The following is a 7,849-nucleotide window of genomic DNA, read 5'->3' as shown; positions in this document are numbered from 1 at the left end:
CAATGGAAACAAAACTGTTTCACGTGGTCAATGGAAACAAAAGCCAAAGAGAGATCTAGAAGCAGGAGCAAGGTAGCATTTCTGCACTACAGGGGGTTGGAATAGATGACCCTCAGGTCCTTTCCAACCCTACTTTTTATGATTCCCCCTGTCCTGCTCTCTGCAGAGGTCATCCATCAGGCCTGAACCCAGGTTGGAATGGGTCTAAATATTCAGCATCATTCAAGAATGCTTGCAGCTGCCACCAGTCTGAATATTTTTTATTGATTTTCCAGAATTGTTCCAATAGCAGCCTCATTATAACTGCCAATTTTATCCAGTTAATACAATTATTAAAACCACACACACACACACACACACACACACACACAATTTAGTTAAACTGGCCTCCTCACATGCTAGTTTTGATGGGTTCCCCTTTGGGTTTTTTGGTGGTTTTTTTCTGAGTTCCAAAATCCTAATAATTTCAATTACATTCATTCAAAATAGCAATCCCTTGTATAACAGCTACAATCTTATGGTTTCAATTCATGTTAATATGTTAAGCAACATAAAGTTTCAAGTGAGGTACTCAGTCTGTAATCCTTGTCCTTTCCTGCGTGTGGTAATTCCCCCCCCCATGATATTTCCCAACCATATACAGTATGATTGAGGCATCTGATCATAGCCTGCATTTTAATCAAGGCTTATATTTTGATCAGATTCCTGTATTCTAAAAATGAGCTTAAATTCACAAATGTTTCTTTCGAGGCAGGAAACCAGCAGGCAAGGTCTTTGTCAGAGGCCCCTTTGGTTTATTGCGGTCATAAAAAAAAAAGCTGAGAGCAAAAGGTCACTGACCCTACATATTACAGAATATAATTAAGCTGTAATAAAGCGGCTAAATTAAGAATTAGTAAATAGTAAAAGGTTTTGCCATTTGGCCTCTCATCATACAAAGAGTCATTTGCCTAAAGGTCAAAAAGGTCAAAGCATCTGGTTGGCAAGAGGGGGGAGCAAAGAGCCGTTTTTTAAGCTGTTCCTTGTTCCTCTTAAATTGAGATCCTTTTACTCTGCAAAGATTTCTTTTCCTCTTAAAAGGTTATTTATGTTATGTATAATATGATATTCTGTTGCCTGAATGCAGTAAGCATCTAGAAAGTAATGAATGTTAGATTCTTATTTCATAGAATCATAGAATCATGGAGTTGGAATAGACCACGAGGGCCATTGAGTCCAGACCCCTGCCAAGCAGGAAAACACCATCAGAGCACTCCTGACATATGGTTGTCAAGCCTCTGCTTAATGACCTCCAAAGAAGGAGCTCTTTCATAGATGGTGTGTGTGAGAAGGTGAACAAAAAGATCTGTTCAGATAAAATTAGCCACCATCTGTTTTGGAGTGAATAGGGCAATAGGGCAAAAGGTGAAATGTTAGTTAAGGCGCCTAGTCTAGGGCAAAAGGTTATCTGGTAATTAAGGTGCCTTGTAGAGGTTAATGGCTACTTGTTTGCCAATTATAAATAGAAGGAAATATAGCTCTTTGTCTCCCATAAAAGGTAATAGGAAATGGGTGTATCTTTTATGATTGGTTCTAGCAAACAGCCAATAGGAATTTCAACCAGGCTGATTGGACAGAGGCAGCCAAAGGAGGAGCAAGGGGGCTGGGCTGAGGGAATATAAGTGCTGGCCATAATGGCAGGAGGCCAGGCCAGAGCTTGGTAACCATATACCACTGTGCCTCACATTTATTTGTCTGACAAATAAATTATTATTTTAATTTCTCTATTGCTGCGTTGAATATTTCATTCCAGCTAAGCGTTAACCACAAGCAGGGTGCTACATGATGTTTGTCCTTCATTCTTTCCCATCATGACTCGGGGGAAGCAGTTGTCTCACAGTTTCCCAGAAGCCTCTGCGTTGCTTCATCCTGTGATTCAAGAGCTTGTTAGAGATCCCTCTGTTCCAACAAATAAACTCACCATTTTCCCCCAACCTGGGAAGAGCAGTCTGATTCCAAACTGCCAATGATTAATAGGAAAACCTCTGACCTTGCAGCTGGCAGCCTCCTTTCCTCCTTTCACCTGAAAAAATATAGTCAGCTATCTTTCCAGATAGATTACATTCCAGATTGTCTCAGTCTCTTTCACATTCCTTTGAAAATAACGGAGAGTGGGGGTGGTTTGGTTCTATATTCCAACATGGTCCTTTCAAAGGGTGAAACTTCCCTCTCCTTCTCTCTCTCTCTCCATTCCATTCCTTTCACATACACAGTTCCAGTTTGGTGTTAAATTTCATAATATTAATCCAGTTTCTCCCACCCTCACTTTTTATATTATGTTTTAACCTTTCATTCCAAGAAGAGTTGCCAAATCAGAAATGTAGAAGAAAAACTTTGAAAAAATAACCATAGGCTCCCCTCCCCACACTGTCTCTGGCACCAAATGAAACCATATCTCAAGCCCAACCTTTAAATCCTGGAAGCAGAGATGTTCCACAGTGCGTCTTCTCATCACCTCTAGCATGCCTGTACTTTACCCCAATTAAAGCCCAATTAGCATGCACTCAGTGCCTTTGCCTGCCCTCTCATTCCGTAGGGAAGCGAGTGCCAGACTGCAGGGCAATCTGTAGGTGAGAGCCCATTCCCCTCCCTCCCAGAAAGGAATTCAAAGAATGAGTTTCCCTCATCATTCTTTGTTTATCTCTGTCTGTCTCCCTCTGCAGTGTTGAGGGAGACCTCCATTCCTGGTCCAATTGGAAACAGGAAGCCTTGGTCAAGTCTGAAGGAAGAGGAAGAGCAAGTGGTAGCTCCTCTGCTTGCAGGAGATGGAGAAATGTGATTTGGTGACAGAGAAAAGGTGGAACTGCTCAACCCCTACTTTGCCTCTGTTTTTACCTAAAAAGAAGGTGATGTTCAACCTGGTGATAACAGAATAAATAATTTAAGGAGGGAGGGAGCTGCAGTCCAAGACAGGAAAAGAGGTGGTAAGGGAACACCTAGTTGCTTTAAATGAATTCAAATCTCCAGGGCCTGATGAGTTGCATCCAAGGGTACTAAAGAAGATTGAGGATGTAATCACAGAGCCTTTGTCAATTATCTTTGAAAATTCTTGGAGAACAGGTGAGGTTTCTGCAGACTGGAGGCAGGCAAATGTTGTCCCCATCTTCAAATAGGGGGGAAAGGAATAGTTAGGTAACTGCCAACTGGTGAGCTTGACATCAATGCCTGGAAAGGTCCTAAAACAGATAATTCACAGTTATTCTGTGAGCACTTAAAAAAGGATGCTGTGATTGCTAAGTTGCAGCATGGGTTTCACAAAAATAAGTCATGCCAGATGAATCTCATTTCTTTTTTTGATGGAGTTACAAACTTGGAGGATCTGGGGAATTCTGTGGACATAGTGTATCTTGTTTTCAGTAAGGCTTTTGACAGAGTCCCCCATGATATTCTCACAAGGAAACTGGAAAAATGTGGGTTGAATGAGGTAGCTGTTAGCAAAAAACTAACGCTACTCTAGGCTGCATCAACAGACTTCTAGTGTCCAGATCAAGGGAAATCATAGTCCCACTCTGTTCTGCCTTGGTCAGACCACACCTGGAGTTCTGTGTCCAATTCTGGACACCACAATTTAAGAAGGATGTTGACAAGCTGGAAAGTTCTCAGAGGAGGGTGACAAGATTATAAAGGGTCTAGAAAATAAGCCTTATGAGGAATGGTTGAAGGAGCAGGATATGTTTAGCCTGGAAAAGAGGAGACTGAGAGAAGATATGATAGCCATCTTCAAATACCTCAAGGGCTGTCACATGAAAGAAGGGACAAACTTGTTTTCTCCTGCTCTGGAGTGTAGGCAAGGAGACAGTTGCCCCCCCCATTAAAGAAAAATCAATACAAATAACTAACTGAGATCCTGCCCACACCTAACATAAATTCTGGCTCCACCCACGGGCTCCACCACCCCTTTCTCTCTGCTGATAGTACAGCTGGGAACCCAATGGAAGGGCACCCTACTTTGCCCAGTCTAAGCCAAGAAGCCCCTTCTTCCTTGGGGAGGGCGGTGTCATTTCAAGCAACCCATCTTCTGTGGAAATGTTATCTACATCTTTGCAGCTGTTGGGATGGTTTGTTACAAAACCTTGTGGGCCGCAGGGTGTGGGGAGAGGCTCCCCTCTGTCCTGCCCAGCACTTTCGCCATCTTCCTGGGCTGGCTGTGACTCTGCAATTCTTGGCAATATAAGGGAGCAGGCTGGCTGGGCAGGGGACACCCCACTTAGCCTGACCCACCATGAAGTCTGGTGCCCTCGTACTCCTTGTGGGGCTCCTCGCCCTCTGGACTGAGCCAACATCCGCCTCTGATGAGCAACGTCTAGGTAAGAAATTGCTTCTCCTCTCCCCTGCCAGATCCATGCGTGAAAACATTTCTCTGGATATCATTTTTTTGTTGTTCAGAAAAGTGCAGGCAACCATATGCTACAGGAAGTTGGGGAAGCTCAGGGGAACAGCACATGAATTTCATGCAGAAGGTGCCCAGTTAACCCCCACTGGCATTTCCAAGTCAGGCTGGGAGAGAAAGTTTCTGAAGAGCCTCTGCCAGTCAGTTTGCAGAATATGAGATGGAGACGCCTTCTGATGACTTTATTGAGCTTTCATCCTGATTACTTGCAGAAAGCCTAAGCAGAGGTTAGAGGGTATGTGGCCTGTACTGAGCATTCATTGTGAATTCATAGAATCACAGGATTGTGGAGTTGGAAGGGACCCCAAGGGTCATCTCCTCCAACCCCTTGTTTGCAAGGCAGTTACAAGTCAATGAACCCTTGTCCTGTTGTCATCTTGATCTGCTTGTGGGGTGTTTGCACATATTGCCATTTTCAGTCCCCAACCCCACACTTCTCAGTGCATTTCCCTGTTACCTTTCAAACGGCAAAAAACAACAACCAGATTCTACTTTATAGTGGAGTCATTGTACTAAGAGCCAATTAATCCAGTTTAAGTGTGCAAACCTCAAGCTCAGGTACATGCTTGGATACATCCTGCAAATTCTCAAGACTATGGATGCCAACCAACCAACCCCTATGTTTCTGTTTAATTCAGCTCTATGAGAACTGGATGATCATATTATTTTTAGTAGGAAAGCTGTAGGTCTTTCTTTGCATGTGGATGGTCCCCTGAAGCTCAAGGAAGGGCTGGAGGGATCATTTCTGAAAACCTGTAGAGCCATTGCCAGCCAGTGTAGATAGTACAAGTCTGACCCACTAAGAGACCATTTTCTAATTTGCCCATCTGCTTCCCTGCAGGGCTTCTGTGTTTCCATCCCCAACACCCAAAAGCAGACTCTCTTTGAACATGGGAGTCCCAGTTCCCACAGGCATCTCTTTGGCCAACGTAAGAACAGGATGCTGGAACAGATGGGTCATTGGCCTCATCCAGCAGTCAGGCTCTTCTGATGTTCTTATGAATCCCAGGGTAAAAATCTCTCCTCTGTCACAAACTCACATCATTGCAGTTGTTTCAAACACCCGTGATCTGCGCTTTCTCCTCCCTCAGTCAAGAGATACCCTATGCAACCAAAGCAGCTCTACTAAGAGTCTCCTTATTTTTGTGGCTGTAAGTTGTTTCAAACTGTTTCTAATGTTGTGCTTTGATGTTGTTACCTACCCTGCTGAAGAGCAAGTAATTAATGATAAGGGGACAAGGGGTTCCCAATCCACATCAAGAGGAGGTGGGGACGGCTATTAATGCATTGCCTCTGAAATGCCAGCCCTTTTCTGACACCCCCTCCCAGTTGTAGCCAAGAGCAGATCACCTTTGGAGCAGCAGACTTGAGGGAGGGGTGCGGATTTGGTACTACCTGCTGGGCTTCTGTGGCAGGGCAGGAGGAAAACTTGCCTCTGCAGCCCAGACCCACTTTCAGGTAAGCTGCCGGAGAGACTTAAGGACACACTGTGTACCTAGAAGCAAGCATTTCCCCAGAAAAAAATGAAGATACTAAGAGGATACTGGGCTAAAGGGGCCAATGGTCTGATCCTGCAGGCTGTTGCCATGTTCTCAATTTAAGCTGCAGAAGCTTTCGGTTTCCCAGATGGAGACAGGTTGAAATGCTTTCTCTTTTCAGCAGTAATGAGGGGTTTAGTAATCCATTTCTCTCTCTCTCCCCATTACAGCCAGATCTCGCACTTGCCCTTCTTTCTACCTAGACAATTGCATTAAGGATGGCAATTTCTGCTCCACGGACAACAGCTGCCCAGGGAGTGAGCTCTGCTGCAAGACCAGCTGTGGGCAAGAGTGCCAGCGCCCTGTGGATGGTAAGCAGAGGGGCAGCAGCTCCTTTCCTGGGGCTGGTGAGATTCTGGAAGAGAATGAAGCCAGGAAGCTCCCATCTGCCTCCCCTTCTGCCCCAAAGGTGCTGTTGACCACCCATCCATACACACCAGGGGGTTTGGTGCGTATCCTGCCTGGATCTCTGTAGTGCTGGTGTGTGACAACAGTTCAGAGTCAGGCAAGAGGCATTGCAGTGCAGCACCCCACCCGCCATGGTGTGGCTTTGCCCAGACATGGCAACTGACCTCCACCTAGTGCACTGCCAGCAGGGTCCAAGCAACAGGTGGGAGGCAGGCTGTGCACATCCTCAGTCCAGAGACTCACCTGCTCTCAGGTGTGCAAGCAGGTCAGGTCAGGGGGACCCCATTCATTTCAGGAAAAGAGGAACTGGCTCCTTTTCCTGCAATTATTACTGTGAGTTGTTGGCTGGTGTTTTTAAAAAGTGAAAAGAGGCTTGTTTGCTTATTTGTTTATTAAATGTCTATACCGCCCTTCATTCACAGCTCACAAAGATTGACAAAGAACCAAAACCAGGCATAAATTCAAAGCTGAACTAACTCAGTTGTGTAAGACTGAAGAAAACATTCAATTCCATGATTTCCAAATTAAATTATTTGTTCATCTTCTTACTTAATTTGCACTGTCAGATAGTTGTTGGTGGTAGACAAGATTTAAGCTAAATAAAATATGCTTAATATCAGAAAATGCTGCAAATGCACTCAATGTTGGCTCACTGCCCTAGAAATGCTTCTGAATAAAAGTTGCTGAAAACCAGAAAATTCACTCTGGGGGCCTACCTTTTATTACCCCTTTTATTACTACCTTTTATTTTCCCCACTTTGAAAGAAGATTGGATGAATTCATGGTGGAGGAAGGTTACCAGATTTTTTTTCAATGAATCTGGGGACACTTTTCTACTTCCTACTAAACAGATGGATTTGGTCAGGGTACTGATTTGTAAATCCGGGGACTGTCCCCAGGTAACGGGGACGTCTGGTGGAGGCTAGCAGTCAGCTAGAATGGCTCTTCTCTGCCCCCACTGTCAAAGGCAGCAATGGGGAGAGCTGGGCAGCTGGCGTGGGGGCTCACAGGGAGCCCACACTGAGGTTGAACAGAGCCCACCTCCAAGAGGCTCCACTGCTCCCATCCACCTGCCCACTAGACCACCCCACCTGCCACCATGCCTCAGCTGCCAGGGCTCCATGCCTGCTGGGGGGGTGCCTGATTCCCCATGCTGCATCTCTGTCTGGTTGGCCACTGTGAGAACAGGATGCTGGACTAGGTGGGCCTCTGGCCTTGGGTTCTTATGTTCTCCTTTCATCCCCAGACCTCCCCGGCTACTGCCCCAGGCTGAGCCCCCAGCCAGGCCAGGCTACGAACTGCTCGGCAACTTGCAACAACGACGAAGACTGTGGCTTCATATTTGGACAGCTCTTGCCATTCAAAAAGTGCTGCAGCAATGGATGTGGGCGAACTTGCCAGGTGGCTGAAGAAGGTATCTCTTGGATGGGGTGAGGTCTGGGGACCTGATAGGAGGTGAGCTCAGTGCCCATGT

This window comes from Podarcis raffonei, chromosome 6, assembly GCF_027172205.1.
Source record: "Podarcis raffonei isolate rPodRaf1 chromosome 6, rPodRaf1.pri, whole genome shotgun sequence".
NCBI lineage: Eukaryota > Metazoa > Chordata > Lepidosauria > Squamata > Lacertidae > Podarcis > Podarcis raffonei.
Note: the sequence above shows the minus strand (reverse complement) of the source record.